The sequence below is a fragment of the Euprymna scolopes genome, chromosome 24 (assembly GCF_053919585.1).
Source record: "Euprymna scolopes isolate OS-2025 chromosome 24, ASM5391958v1, whole genome shotgun sequence".
Taxonomy (NCBI): domain Eukaryota; kingdom Metazoa; phylum Mollusca; class Cephalopoda; order Sepiida; family Sepiolidae; genus Euprymna; species Euprymna scolopes.
Window position 1 is genome coordinate 49938568 of NC_136505.1, and position 14001 is coordinate 49952568.

Here is a 14001-nt window from a genome sequence, read left to right on the forward strand (position 1 = left end):
TCCCCACTGAGCAAATTAGGCACAAGGCCGTTTTTTAATGTGGAGAGTGAGGGAGGGGAAGGGAAAAAGGGGGCTAGCTCCCGAGAGGTGGGAAATGGGAGCTGGTTAAAGGTCAGGTATGTGGGGTTGCCCCACATCTGGTCTTTGCTTGCAGTATCTGTCGGAACAGATACTACACTTTGAGGTATTTATTTGCTCCCCCACTGAGCAAATTAGGCACAAGGCCGATTTTTAAAGTGAGGAGTGAAGGGGAAATGGGGACCAACTCCCCGGGGCGTAGGGGAGCTGGATAGTGACAATTGGTATGAAGGGTTGCCCCTACATTGACCAAGGTCTTATATGTGGTGTTGCCCCCACATATGGTCTTTGCTTGCAGTATCTGCCGGAACGGATACTACTACACTTTGATCTTGTCGCCCGAGCCGCACAGGGCGGGCGGGCAGTATGTTACGCAAAATTAGTAAGTCATCTATCAATCACAGCCAGAGCCTGTCAAAGTATCTTCTGCACACAGCAACATAGCTAGGGGACAAAAATGAACGAAATATGCAATCACTTCCTATTCGTTGCCACACACATACAAAATGAAAGCACATATATTATAGCAAATATGTTTATATGTAATTTAACTAATTGAGGCAGTAATTACATATGAAAAATACCATAAAGTTCTCATTTAGATAGCTCAATAGTGCAATACTAGAGCTATAAATATTTTTCTTTCAAGATACTATGTAGATACTAGGATATATATTTTCCGAAAATAATTAAGTAAATGCTTGTGTATGTATCCTTGTTAAAGTCGCGATACAGCGAAACAGTACTGTATGTGGATGCCTATAAATGCTCGTAATCTTGAGTTGGGTATACTGAGAAGCGAAATAACAAAATGTCGCCTGCGGGGGGAAAATGGATTTTGTGTGAAAAAAAATAGAGTTTAAGCGTTTGGACAATGTTTCAACATTGTAATTTCCCAGCAGCAACCAAATAGCGTAATGGTGAAAAGCCTGGGAGTTTCAATCCTAGATTGAGGTAGTTGTTGGCTTAGCCGCACTGATGAGCTGTGATACATCTTCCTTGTCCCGATGAAAAAACTTTTAGAACTTTTCCTTTTAACTTGTCCTTTAATTGTTGTAGTAGAGTTTTCTACCTTATAGCAAAAATTGTTTATCAGTTGGTTCCAGAGTTTAAATTGCTCTATCCAATCTGTTGCAAAGAGGTTTTTTCGGATGTCATGGGCACAGAGATTCTTACCTTTTTGGTGGTACCATTCAATGTCACAGGGAGTATCCGCTCTCTATTGAATTTTATCTTATCTCTTGTCATTGCACGAGCTGATTTGTTTGTTCTCCTCATGGTTGGTTTCTTCAATCTTTTCCATGTTTGTATGTCAATGATTAACAGGTCTGAATCGGAATTCAGCTGTAAATCCACTCCCCTGTTAAGAATGTTGACAGTTACATATTTTCATCTTTTCCTCTCCGATTCAATATCGGATTTCGTTTATCTGACCCTGTTATTTTTTATGTTCTTTCCGAAATATGTCGATTTCTGGCCTTTCCTGCCACACTCAATGAATGTTTTATTTTTTGTAAAAACAGTCTATAGATCAATGTTGTCCGCCGCAACGACTGCATGAACTTTTGGGTGATTTTGATTTGGAGATTGCTTGTGCTTGGGTTGCCTTGTTTCCTTGTTTTTTTTAGGGTTTTTTTTCGAGGGAGTACTCCTTTAGTCTGTCTGCTAAAAAAGACTTATCCTGCCTGGATAGGGTTCAAAATAGACTTAGTGGCCTGATGGGAGATGTCCTTTTCTCTTCGCTGCAACCTCTATATCACAGAAGAGATGTTGCGAGTTTGTCTCTGCTTTATCGTTATTTTCATGGAAAATGTTCGACTGAGCTTCAATCTATCGTCCCCCTCGGCAAACTTTCACAAGAAATACTCGTCTAGCTGAAAACACTATCAATAATTTCCCCCACTCTTTATCTGTGCCTAAACATAAACATGGATTACCTGATCAAAGCTTCTTTCTTAGAACTGCACGCCTGTGGAATTGTCTTCCGTTTTCCTGCTTTCGAGCTGTCTATAATATGGTTGTCTTCAAGTCCAACGTGAACAAGTTTCTGATGAGCCGTTCCACTTAAGTTAACAAATTTACCGAACTTCCATTACTACCGATTACTATATTGTCCTTTTGACTGCTGTACACTCTTTAACCTTTATCCTTGAGTAGCCTATCGGCCTTGATAAGTGGTGACGCCTATGTAAAAAAAAACAAAAAACTAGTCCTTGGTGTGTATGACATGCCTGACTCCTCGATATTACTTGAATCGTTCTTTACGCTTACTACGTTTTGGCAATCTTCCGCCAGCTTTTGTAGTGTAAGCCCTTGTTCGCTTTCGGGTCTTGAGAGAACTCGCTGTCCTATCTCTGCGTTTTTCGTCGAGACGAGACCCCGTAAAAAATCAAAGACTTGGAATCATCCGCTGAGAATTCAGCTAGACGAAAGTCGTCGCAGTGCTTGTTAACAACGGACGCAACGGCGAGATAATCTTCGTCGTCACGTTTAGCCAGGTGGAAATACTTCCATCTCTTGTGAAAAAGAGTCGTATTCGGACTGAAAAGTTCAAATAAGAGTGTGACCGCCTCGGAGAATTCTAGCTCGCTCGTCTTCCTGGGTAGTAAATAGTCAACGAACTCATTGTGTTATGTGGTCCCTAGTTTCCTTAAAAGTAAGCGGACCTGTTTTCGCATTGCTCCACTCGTGGCAATCAACAGTGAATAAGTTTTTGTATCGCCTATAAAAGTGACAAACGTCTTGTGCAGCTCCGGTATGTAGATGAACGTTTCAATCGAATTCCATATGGTGTTTTGGGAAAAAGCTGCGCTGTTATCACTGTGTTCGGTACTGTTCAACATTTTTAAGAAAAAGTCCTCTTGTTCCTTCTGTTGAAGTAACAATTACTCATCCAGCATTTGTTGCCACTGTTGCTGTTTATCTTGTTCCGACAGTGGCTTTTGTCGTATTTCTTCCTGCTCCTTGTGGAACTGCCGGAAAAGTTGTTGTCGAAACTGCTGTTGAAATTGCAACTGGAGCTGTCTATTTAGTCCTTTAAAAATTTCCTCTACTTTTTGCTGCACCTTGAGCAACTGCGTAATAATGGGCTTCCAGTTCTCCATCTCGGATATCTACTCCACGCGAACGACAAAAAACATATGAACACTGGAAAAAATCTCGGAGGGAACAGAAAAAAAGTAAAATGTCCTATCCTTTTTGTGTGTGTGTGTGTGGGGGGGTCAATGCTGTAATATATATACACACACACACATATATATATATATATATATATATATATATATATATATATATATATATATATATATATATATCACTTGGAGTTTTCAGGTGTAAAACATTGAAAGCCGAAATATAATTGGGGGAAACACTTTTTCCAAAAATGTAACAATAAACAACAGGCATATTTGCCTTCTAACCAAAAATTTTCTCTTTTTATAAACTAAAAAGCTAATTTCCAACGACAGCCAGGAAAAATATTTAAAAACTCGAGGAGAAAAAATATTTTGATAAAATTAAAAATGTTATGTTTCAGTTTTTCAGATCGCAATGAATTACATCATTGAGTTATGACTTACTTGTGGGAGTTTCGAGAAAATGCCTTTTTTTCTATTTTTTTTTTTTTAAATTAAATACCAATCGGGTTTTGCTTATGAATTGCTGCGCGTATTTTATTTATTTATTTTTTTAATTACCGTCAATTGTTCTTTTTGAATTTGAATTCTTTCGTCCCCACTTTGTTCTGGTTTAGATGTTGAAATAAGAACGAGAAACAGTGAAACGTGAAATATATATTAACAAAAAATACATAAATGTATATTGGTTGAGTGGGACTCCGCTCAACTGGAAGGAAAAAGCATGGTTACGACCCACTCTCTTTGAGTTTTAGGTCCAGTCTGCTGAATAGCATAAACTGGTTACCGGAAGTGACGTCAGGAATAATCCATCGTCAGAATCTGTAGGAGTGCCACCACAACAATATATATATATATATATATATATATATATATATATATATAAAATATATTTTAGTCATCGACATACAGTCCTGTTTCGTTGTATCACAACTCATCAGTGCCGCTAGACTAGCACCTATCCCAAGCCGAGAATCGAACCTAGAACCGTCGTGATGACAGTCGGCAGTTCTACCCCTTGACCACGGAAGCGGTGCCCGTAACTAATCTGTCCGAATGTCTATTTAAATAAACATCCGTCCGCCACTCGTAAAGTGCTCAAACGTTTGTTTGTAAACAAACCGCGAGCTTTGCATTTGTCAGCCAAATTAAGTAGCGAGTGAGATTATTTACGATAGTGCTCGACCCAAGGAGGGGGGGCTATATAAAATATATTTTAGTCATCGACATACAGTCCTGTTTCGTTGTATCACAACTAACGGCTAAATACAGACCAAAAAGCATAATGAATTTAAGAAATAAAAAATGAAAATAAAGGTTAGCTAACCAGGTTCCGTTCCTCACTTAGCAAAGCTAAATCGAGGAAAATACGATTTAAAACAAACAAAAAAGTCATTAATATGGCGGGGGTAGGAACCCCCCCCCCAGAAATAAACAGGGAAAAATTACATAAAGACTAAATTAAGTCCTAGAAGATTTTCTTTTTGCTCGCAAAGAGAAGGTCTCAAAGATTTAATAAAAAGAGCCTCTAAAATTTTCAAATGATAGGGAGAGTAGGACTTACTAAGGATCGTAAACATGTCAACACTGAAATTCGTGGCACACGCATGGTTATTTATAAGATGGTCGCAAATCGCAGAATCATACGTATTACTCAGAACATCCGAGGGTGAAAAATTTGCATAACGAATCTTTGAAGGCACATGTGTGTTTCAAACGAAAATGTAATCTTTGTGATGTTCACCCAACGTAGTGCGCACTGCAACTACATTTAAATAAATAATAGAATTATTATAGTGTGGAGAGGAGGAGAAGAAGAAGAAGAAGAAGAAGAAGAAGAAGAAGAAGAAGAACAACAACAACAACAACAACAACAACAACAACAAAGATCATCATCATCATCATCATAATCATCATCATACCACGCCAAAACAATTTGTATACTTTTTCCCAAGCAAAATTCTATAATGTGATTTCACGGCACAGGCGGAACTTGAGCGCATGCAGTCAAGTCCCCACCTTGAGTCATTCAAAATAATTTAAAAAAAAAAAAAAACAACAACAACAAAAACATGTTTTAAGTATTTTCGTTGTTTTTTCTTGCCAATAGTTCTGGTCCGTAACAGAATTCTAACTCTTGCCGCATATACACAACATCCACGTAACATTTAGCAAACAATGGACGAGAGGAAGAAGGAGTTCATTATCAATTCAGGTCATCGCTCTAAATTCCGAAATAAGACCGTTCGCTTTGAACTTGCCCTCATCTCAACTCCTTATATCAATTCCGCCATTCGAGGAATTAAAGGTTAGCGTGTCACTTAGCTACGCTTTAAGTCACAGGGATCATTTATTCATAATATTTTATATGTAACTATAGAAGAGAAATAAATATATAAATGCAATGTAATGACACCGATTTGCTGATGAATAATTAATAACGAAAAATGGAAGACGCGTGTGCAGATGTATATGGGCGCCATTTAATTTGTTTGTCTACTGTAATCACCCATGCGCACAGACATGCCATCACTCCTTATGGTATTAAGTATACGAACCCCAGGAAAATAAACACGACAAGCAGTTTTAGAAAACGTCACTTCCCTAATTTTTGTACCATAAAAATAAACGGTGAAACTCGCGGAGAATGTTCTGTTTTACAGTTGTTGTAAAAATGGAACGGAAATTTAAATTTCGTTCCGTTTTCAATTCGGTACACTGTTACATTACGTCCAACTCATCGTTCACATTCGACATGTCAACTTTTATAGGTTTTCGAGTATGCTGACTAGGTTGAGGATGTCTATTCCGAGCGTCGTTCTTAACATGGGGAGGTTGGGGGTGTCTATTTGGAAAGCCGTTCTTGACATGGGGAGGTTATGGTGTTTATTCGTTGTAAGCGTACCCAAAAACCTAGAAAAGTTGACATTTCCAAATGTGAACGGTGAGTTGGACTTATATAAAAAAAATACCAAAAATGTATACCAAATTGACTTTTTTCGTTTAAAAATTTATTTCGTTTTTGTTAACAAAATTTTTATTTTTTATAAAAGAATATTTCGTTTATATATATACTAGCAGGGCTACCCGGCGTTGCTCGGGACCGTATAAACAATGAAAAAACAAAAGCAGATATTGAACATATGTTTTATTCTTAGGGGAGAGGAATCTTTCATCTCAAGTTTTAGTCATTTGTCTTTTATATATAATGACAGGTTTTTTGGGGGCCCCTCTCGAAGATAACTGATCAGTTGACCAACTTCTAGTGGTCCGTTTGACGTGAAATTTCGATATTTGTCATCCGGGTGATGGGGCTTCGATATGATACCAAATTTGTCAAGTTTGGTTCCGTCTTTCAAAAGTTTTAGCGTTACAAACAAACATACATACATACACACAGACGTTTGGCTTTTATATATATATATATATATATATAATATATATATATATATATATATATATATATATATATATATATATATATAAAGTACGATTATTGAATGTTATTCTTTCTATTACTTTCGTTTTGGGGGGGGGGCACAATAGTAAAAAAAAAAAAAAAGATTAAAACTGAAGGAAATTTAAATCTCCGTTCCATTTTTATAACAACCGCAAATTTTACCAAATAAATCTATATATATAAGCGAAAATGTATGTATGTATGTATGTATGTATGTATGTATGTATGTATGTATGTGGGTATGTATATGTGTTTGTATGTTCACCAAAAACTTTCGACAGACAGAACAAAAATTCACAAATTAAAATATTAAAACCCGACCCTCTGGATGGCAAATATCGATTTTTTGGCTCGAAAGGTTCACTCTAATTAGTCAGCTGACTGTTTTTCTAAAGGGGGGGGCCAAAAGTGACATTTTAACGATATTTATACATAATTTAATAAACGTTGAGTCATATCACGTGACCTGGACGTCAGCAAGCTGTAATGGCGGTCTGTATATAAAAACATTGTATATAATAAGAGATGTTATCGATAAAAAGGCGACTATTATACAAATTAAAGTATTAACTTACACGTTATGAAAACGTTACCAAAGTTATTAGCAGGTTAAAAATAGTTAGATACGATAGTTAAACGAAAAATAACAAGCCAAAAATGTGAAGTAAAAAAAAAAAAATGCTTAAAAAATATTAACGATCGATGTTTTTACAAAAAAACTAAGCCAAACGTCATTTTCTTTTTTAGTAACACTATTTCTCTTTAGAGTAAGGAAGACGAAGAGAGAGAGAGAGGGGGAGAGGCACACACAAACACACAAACAGAGAGAGAGAGAGAGAGAGAGAGAGAGAGAGAGAGAGAGAGAGAGAGATGTCTAGACAGGAAACGAGATTCGTTTTACTATGTTTTAAAATGTAAACAATGCATCTAAATCTAAAACATTACATATACGAAATGTGAGTGAATGAATTTGATCACATCCCAGGCATAAATCCTCCTTATTTTCGAGTAACGTTTGTTTCTCTACAGCTTGAGATCCCAGGTATAACCTCCCCCTTATTTTCTTAGTGGGAGGGGAGTGAAAGATGAAACCGCTTGAATTCTAAGAATAGATACTACACTTTGATCTTAGCCAAAAGACCAAGTAAGAAAAAGATGCGCATTATATATTTATCGTATATTAAATTAAGACATTTCATATTCCAAACATCACATATCGCTAAACTGCTGATTCAAAATTCTTAAATAAAAACATTATTATTCAGAAAGCCATTCTTAGTATTGGTAGGTAATGTTTTGTATATAATCTTCAGTTAAGGAGGAAGGGCTTTAAGGAATTCATATAAAAGTATTATGTACTAGCAGATTACCCGACGTAGGTGGAAATACATTGAATGTTTCCTAGCAGAATACCCAGAGTTGCCTGGGATCGGATAAGATTGGTTGATATATGTACTACCTAATACCCGGCGTCGCCCAGGATTGTATTACATAGCTGTACTAGGAGAATACCCGGCGTAGCACAGGATTGGAAAAAAATTGGTGTATATGTACTAGCAGAATACCCAGCATTGCCCGGGGTTGTATGACATAGCACTAGCATGATATATGTACTAGCAGATTACCCGGCATGGACTGGGATTGGATAAAATTCTATGGAATTTTTCCTAGCAGAACACTCGGCATCGACTGGGATTGAAAAAAAAATTGGTTGATATATGTACTAGCCAATTACCCAGCATCGCCCGGGATTGGATTACATATGGGATTGAAAAAAATTGGTTGATATATGTACTAGCAAAATACCCGCCATAGCCCGGGATTGGATGAAGTAGGTGTATATGTACTAGCAGAACAGCCGGCGCCGCCCGGTATTGTATAACATAGGTGGATATGTACTAGCAGAATACCATGCGTTGGACGGGGATTGTATGACATAGGTGAAGTATATGTCTGATTTGACAATTTTGAAGGTGCTTATGCAGTATAGGTCTGATTTGACAATTTCGAAGGTTTTTTTTTTACATAGGCGTCACCACTTATCAAGGCCGATAGGCCACTCAAGGATAAGGGTTAAAGAGTGTACAGTAGTCAAAAGGACAATATAGTAATCGATAGTAATGGAAGTTTGGTAAATTTATTAACTTAAGTGGAACGGCTCATCAGAAACTTGTTCACGTTGGATTTGAAGACAACCATATTATAGACAGCTGGAAAGCAGGAATACGGAAGACAATTCCACAGGCGTGCAGTTCTAAGAAAGAAGCTTTGATCATGGAATCTACGTTTAGGTTTAGGCACAGATAAAGAGTGGGGAGAATTATTGATAGTGTTTTCAGCTAGTCGAGTGTTTCTTGTGAAAGTTTGGCGAGGGGGGGAACCATAGATTGAAGCTCAGTCGAACACTTTCCATGAAAATAACGATAAAGCAGAGACAAACTCGCATCATCTCTTCTGTGAGATAGGTGCTTGTGCAGTATAGGTCCGATTTGTCAATTTTAAAGGTGCTTGTGCAGTATAGGTCTGATTTGACAATTGTGAAGATGTTTGTGCTGTATTGGTCCGATTTGATAATTTGAAGGTGCTTGTGCAGTATAGGTCCAATTTTAAAAATTTTGAAGGGGCTTGTGCAGTATAGGTCCAATTTTAAAAATTTTGAAGGGGCTTGTGCAGTATTGATCCGATTTGACAATTGTGAAGGTGCTTGTGCAGTATCTGTCCGATTTGAAAAATTTTGAAGGTGCTTGTGCAGTATAGGTTCGATCTGATAATTTTGGAGGTGCTTCTGCAGTATAAGACCGATTTGAAAATTTTTGAAGGTTCTTGTGCAGTATAGGTCCGGTTTGAAACATTTTGAAGGTGCTAATGCAGTATAGGTTCGATTTGACAATTTTAAAAGTTGCTTGTGCAGTATAGGTCCGATTTTACAATTTTGAAGATACTTGTGCAGTATAGTCCCGATTTGAAAATTTTAAAGGTGGTTGTGCAGTATAGGTCCGATTTAACAATTTTGAAGGTGCTTGTGCAGTATAGGTCTGATTTTACAATTTTAAGGTAGTATAGGTCCTATTTGAAAAAATTTTAAGTGCTTGTGCAGTATAGGTCCAGTTTGAAAAATTTTAAGGTGTTTGTGCAGTATAGGTCCGATTTTAAAAAATTTAAGGTGCTTGTGCAGTATAGGCTTGATGTGAAAAATTTTAAGATGTTGTGCAGTATAGGTCCGATTTGACAATTGTAAGGTGCTTGTGCAGTATAGGTTCGATTTGACAATTGTGAAGGTGCTTGTGCAGTATAGGTCCGATTTGACAATATTGTAAGTGCTTGTGTAGTATAGGCCCGATTTTACAATTGTGTATGTGCTTGTGCAGTATAGGTCCGATTTAACAATTGTGAAGGTGCTTGTGCCGTATAGGTCTGATTTGATAATTTTGGAGGTGCTTGTGCAGTATAGGTCAGGGTTGGAAAATTTTGAAGGTGCTTGTGCAGTATAGGTCTGATTTTACAATTTTTATGGTTCTTGTGCTGTATATGTCCGATTTGAAAAAATTTAAGGTGCTTGTTGCAGTATAGGCCTGATGTGAAAAAAATTTAAGGTGCTTGTGCAGTATAGGTCCAATTTGAAAAATTTTGAGGTGCTTGTGCAGTATAAGTCCGATTTGAAAAAAATTGAAGGTGCTTGTGCAGTATAGGTCTGGTTTGAAAGATTTTGAAGGTGCTTGTACAGTATAGGTCCGTTTCGACAATTTTGAAGGTTCTTGTGCAGTATAGGTTCGATTCAACAAATTTGAAGGAGCTTGTGAAGTATAGCTCCGATTTGACAATTTTGGAGGTGCTTGTGCAGTATAGGTCAGATTTGACAATTTTGAAAGTGCATGCGCAGTATAGGTCAGATTTGACAATTTTGAAGGTGCCTGTGCAGTATAGGTACGATTTGAAAAATCTATAGGTGCTTGTGCAGTATAGGTCCGATTTTACAATTTTGAAGGTGCTTGTGCTGTATAGGTCTGATTCGACAATTTTGAAGGTGCTTGTTCATTATAGGTCTGATTTGACAATGTTGAATGTGCTTGTGCAGTGTAGGTCCAATTTGACAATTTTGAAGGTGCTTGGTCATTATAGGTCCGATTTTACAATTTGGTAGGTGCTTGTGCAGTATGTGTCCGATTGTGCAGTATAGGTCCGATTTGACAATTTTGAAGGTGCTTGTGCAATATATGCCCAATTTGAAAAAAAAATAAGTTGCTTATGCAGTATAGGTCCGATTTGCAAAAACTTTAAGGTTCTTGTGCAGTATAGGGCCGATTTGAAAAAAATTGAAGGTGCTACTTGAGAATACAAAATGCTTCATATAGGTCACTAAATTTAAGCAACATGGAGTCTGGTCATTATCAGATGGGTGACTACTTAGGAATACCAAATGCTTTACGAAGATCCTCAAAGTTAAGCATCATGGAGTCTGGTCATCGGTGACTACTTGAGGATAACAAATGGCTTATGCAGATCAGCAAAGTTAAGCAACATAGAGTCTGGTCATTATCAAATGGGTGATTATTTGGGAATACCAAATGTTTTTTGTAGATCACCAAAGTTAAACAAAATGTAGACTGGTCATTATCAGATTGGTAATTACTTGGAAATACCAAATGTAGATCAACAGAGTTAAGCAACATGGATTCTGATCATTATCAGATGGGTGACAACTTGGGAATACAAAATGCTTTATGTAGATCACCAAAGCTAAGCAACATTGGCTTGGTCATTATCAGATGGGTGACAACTTGGGAATACAAAATGCTTTATGTAGATCACCAAAGTTAAGCAATATGTTCTTGGCCATTATCAGATGGGGAACTACTTGGGAATATCAAATGCTTTATGTAGATCACCAAAGTTAAGCAATATGTTCTTGGCCATTATCAGATGGGTAACTACTTGGGAATATCAAATGCTTTATGTAGATCAACAAAGTTAAGCAACATTGTCTTGGTCATCATTAAATGGGTGACTACTTGGGAATTCCAAATGCTTTATGTAAATCACCAAAGCTAAGCAACATTGGCTTGGTCATTATCAGATGGGTGACAACTTGGGAATACAAAATGCTTTATGTAGATCACCAAAGTTAAGCAATATGTTCTTGGCCATTATCAGATGGGGAACTACTTGGGAATATCAAATGCTTTATGTAGATCAACAAAGTTAAGCAACATTGGCTTGGTCATTATCAGATGGGTGACAACTTGGGAATTCCAAATGCTTTGTATAGCTCACTAAAGTTAAGCAACATGGAGTCTGGCCATAATCAGATGGGTGACTACTTGAGAATACCAAATGCTTTATGTAAGTAAGCAAAGTTAAGCAACATTATCTGGGTCATTATCAGATGGGTGAATACTTGGGAATACCAAATGCTTTATGTAAATAACCAAAGTTAAGCAACATTGTCTGGGTCATTATTGGATGTGTAACTATGTGGGAATTCTAAATGCTTTATGTAGATCACCAAAGTTAAGCAACATTGTCATATGTCATATATATATAGTAGCAGAATACCCAGCGTTGCTTGGATTAAATGAGAGTGGTAGAATGTAAAGTTCGTCCTGGAAATGGCTTAAACAATTTTCAATCTCAAAATTACTTTATTTGTGAAGTTTATTCCAGATATAGCTGAAACAGTTTATGATCTCAAAATTAGATTAATTTATATACATTGTTGGTTTTTTATGAAAGTTTACTAGGCCAGATGGGGGACTACTTGGGAATATCAAATGCTTTATGTAGATCAACAAAGTTAAGCAACATTGTCTTGATCATATCAGAAGGGGTGATCCATATTTTTTGAAATTTTTTTCTATACTTACTTGGAAAACCTGCTCAGTTATGTTCCAGAAATGATATCATTTCACTTAAAAATATGGCATCGGTAGTCGGGAGGAATAGAACACAGTAATGTGGAATTTCGTAGTGAAGCAAGGATTGCCTAATCACTAAACTTAACACATTTGTGTATTTGTTTGTAAAACCTACTGAGTAATCTTCAGAAAATGAAGTATTTTTCAAAAAAAAAAAAATGGTGTCGGTAGTGAGGAATTAAAATGAAACACAGTAATGTGGAATTTGATAATGAAGCAAGGGTTGTCTAATCACTAACTGTGTCAATGTATTTATGCACAAGTTTGAAAATCCTACTGAGACATTGTTAAAAAAATGTCATAATTTTTCTTACAATTTTAGTGCCGATAGTGACGAAGGAAAAACCCAGTAATATTGAAATTTATGATGAAGCAATGGTTGCCTAATTCTTAACCAAGATGATGTATTTATGTACTAATTTGGAAAGTCTAATGATCTTTTTCTTCTTTTTTTTACAAGGTGGTCACCACTTATCAAGGCCCGGAAGCCACTCAGGAATAAGGGTTATTGCATGTACAGTACGTTAATGTGGAGATTTAATAAAAGTGTCTACTTAAGGGGGTGGTTCAGGAATTTGTTTATGTTGGACTTGAAGACATCCAGGTTGTAGTCAGGTGGGAAGCAGGCAGACGGAAAAGAGTTCCACAGGCGTGCAGTTCTAAGAAAGAAGCTTTGTCCAAGGAATCTACGTTTTGATTTAGGCACAGATAAAGAGTGGGGGAAATTTTTGACAGTGGTTTCAGCTAGACGGGTGTTTTTCGTAAAAGATTGGCGAGGGGGTACCAGAGATTGGAGCTCAGACGAGCACTTGCCATGGAAATAACGATAAAACAAAGATAGGCTCGCAACGTCTCTTCTGTGGGGGAGAGGCTTGAGGGAAGAGAAAAGGGCATCCCCACCAAGCCACGAAGTCTATTTTGTACTCTGTCAAGGCAGGATAGGCAGTTTTTAGCAGCTCCTGCCCGATATGGCAGCAGTACTCCATTCTTGGACATCTACTTTCTAAAAATTGTTTCAGTTTTCTTAAAATCATGGTAGCGTTGGTGTTAAGAGAAATTATTTAGCATGTTGTACAATACCTGCCGATAGTATGAGAAATTGTTTCATGTATTAATTTTAATTACCCGTTCGAGGGTAGGTAAAATTATTTTAAATATGTGTTGTATATTACCCATCCCTACAAAGGAAACATTATTTCATATATATGGTATAAATTACTTATCCTAGATGAGGTACAATTATTTGATACGTGTAATACCCGTCCTAGGGTAGGTAAAATATTCATTTACTCGAAAAAGCTAATGATACATAGACATTAAAAATTCCTCTATCCAAAGAATAACAAATATGTTCAAATTCAACTTAAATTTTTTCATTGTTTATACGGTCCCGAGCAACGCCGGGTAGCCCCGCTAG